We start from the raw sequence: 2,500 nt of genomic DNA on the forward strand, positions 1-2,500 counted from the left end.
TATGGTGGGTGTTTCTGTAGTGGTGTGTTTATGGTGTGTGTTTCTGTAGTGATGTGTTTATGGTGGGTGTTTCTGTAGTGGTGTGTTTATGGTGTGTGTTTCTGTAGTGATGTATTTATTTTGCGTGTTTCTATAGTGGTGTGTTTGTGGTGGGTTTTTCTGTAGTGGCATGTTTATGGTGTGTGTTTCTGTAGTGATGTATTTATTTTGCGTGTTTCTATAGTGGTGTGTTTGTGGTGGGTTTTTCTGTAGTGGCATGTTTATGGTGCGTGTTTCTGTGGTGGTGTGTTTGTGGTGCGTGTTTCTGTAGTGATGTGTTTATGGTGCATGTTTGTGGTGGGTGTTTCTGTAGTGGTGTGTTTATGGTGTGTGTTTCTGTAGTGATGTATTTATTTTGCGTGTTTCTATGGTGGTGTGTTTGTGGTGGGTGTTTCTGTAGTGACATGTTTATGGTGCGTGTTTCTGTGGTGGTGTGTTTGTAGTGGGTGTTTCTGTAGTGATGTGTTTATGGTGTGTGTTTGTGGTGGTGAGTTTGTGGTGTGTGCTTCTGTAGTGATGTTTTTATGGTGCATGTTTGTGGTGGGTGTTTCTGTAGTGGTGTATTTATGGTACGTGTTTCTGTGGTGCTGTGTTTGTGGTGGGTGTTTCTGTGGTGGTTTGTGTGTGGTTGGTGTTTCTGTGGTGGTGTGTTTGTGGTTGGTGTTTTTGTGGTTGGTGTTTCTGTGGTCATGTGTTTATGTTGCATGTTTCTGTGGGGTGTTTGTACTGAGTGTTGCTGTGGTGGTGTGTTTGTGGTCCACGTTTCTGTGGTGGTGGGTGTTTGTGGTGGGTGTTTCTGTGGTGGTGTGTAAAGATGTGTGCTGGCAGTGATTTGGGGTACAGGAAGAGGAAATGGGACAGATTTCACAGCCACTTTCATTTGTTACAACACCCAGCCAGTTTAACATCAGTTTTTCAACTCTTTTTAACTCTTTGCATACCTCTCTCTTTCTCTGGTACACACTCCTGTACTTCATGCATGGGCCTATACTTTGATCTGCTCTTAAAATTTAAAAGGACCTGCTAAGCTGCAGACAGAGGAGATTTATTCACTGGCAGACACTATTGGTGTTTTTGTGGTGGTGTGTTTGTGGTTGGTGTTTATGTAGTGGTGTGTTTATGGTACATGTTTCTGTGGGGTGTTTGTGGTCAGTGTTTCTGTGGTGGTGTATAAAGATGTGCGCTGGCAGTGATTTGGGGTACAGGAAGAGGAAATGGGACAGATTTCACAGCCACTTTTATCTGTTACAACACCCAACCAGTTCACATCAGTTTTTCAACTTTTTAAAACTTATTGCGTACCTCTCTCTCTCTCTCTCTCTCTCTCTCTCTCTCTCTCTCTCTCTCTCCCCACCTCTCTATCTCTCTCTCTGGTACACACTCCTGTACTTCATGCCTTGGCCCTATACTTTGATCTGCTCTTAAGATTTAAATGGACCTGTTAAGCTGCAGACGGAAGAGATTTGTTCACTGGCAGAAATTATTGAGGGTGTGCCCACTGTGTGTATAGGTGTTTGTGAGCACATATGTAATGTGTGTGTACATGTGTATGTGTATTTATGCATCCACAATTTCATTTACATGTCTGTATGTGTGTATGTGCATTTTCATATGCATATATAATATTTGTGCATAATCTAGCCAGGAGGCTTAACCAGGGTTGTCAGCATGACACTTGCTCCTATACACCTCTGTTGGACCTGAAATAGTTAAAATATGGTGAACTACATAAACATATTACAAAGTGTTACATAGTAATACATAGAAAAACACAAACACACACACACACACACACACACACACACACAAACAAAAAAAGGATGGCTGGATAAATGATGGACTGATGTTGTGCTCATGTGACACCTGGGAGAGTTGTTCAGGTGTTGGAGCAACTGAGCTACTTTAGTGAATCTCTTAAACTGATGCTGGACCACACTGGACTCTTACACTGCTGCTGTACCACACTGGACTTTATATTGCTGTTGGGCCACACTGGACTCTTACACTGCTGCTGTACCACACTGAACTTTATATTGCTGTTGGGCCACACTGGACTCTTACACTTCTGCTGGACCATACTGAACTCTTACACTACTGCTGGACCACACTGGACTCTTACACTGCTGCTGTACCACACTGAACTTTATATTGCTGTTGGGCCACACTGGACTCTTACACTTCTGCTGGACCACACTGGACTCTTACACTGCTACTGGACCATACTGAACTCTTACACTACTGCTGGACCACACTGGACTCTTACACTGCTACTGGACCACACTGGACTCTTACACTTCTGCTGGACCACACTGGACTCTTACACTGCTACTGGACCACACTGAACTCTTACACTACTGCTGTACCACACTGAACTCTTACACTACTGCTGGACCACACTGAACTCTTATATTGCTGTTGGACCACACTGGACTCTTACACTTCTGCTGGACCACACTGGACT

The 2,500-nt window shown here is 43.5% G+C and overlaps 1 protein-coding gene across 1 annotated transcript in view; it reads right to left on the reverse strand.

The window, feature by feature from the left end:
* The window catches only part of prr35 (proline rich 35), an 11,675-nt gene that overhangs the window by 7,119 nt on the left and 2,056 nt on the right, over positions 1 to 2,500 (reverse strand). The gene's annotated exons all lie outside the window — the stretch shown is intronic.

The sequence above is a fragment of the Electrophorus electricus genome, chromosome 14 (genome assembly GCF_041902795.1).
Source record: "Electrophorus electricus isolate QZ-2024a chromosome 14, ASM4190279v1, whole genome shotgun sequence".
NCBI lineage: Eukaryota > Metazoa > Chordata > Actinopteri > Gymnotiformes > Gymnotidae > Electrophorus > Electrophorus electricus.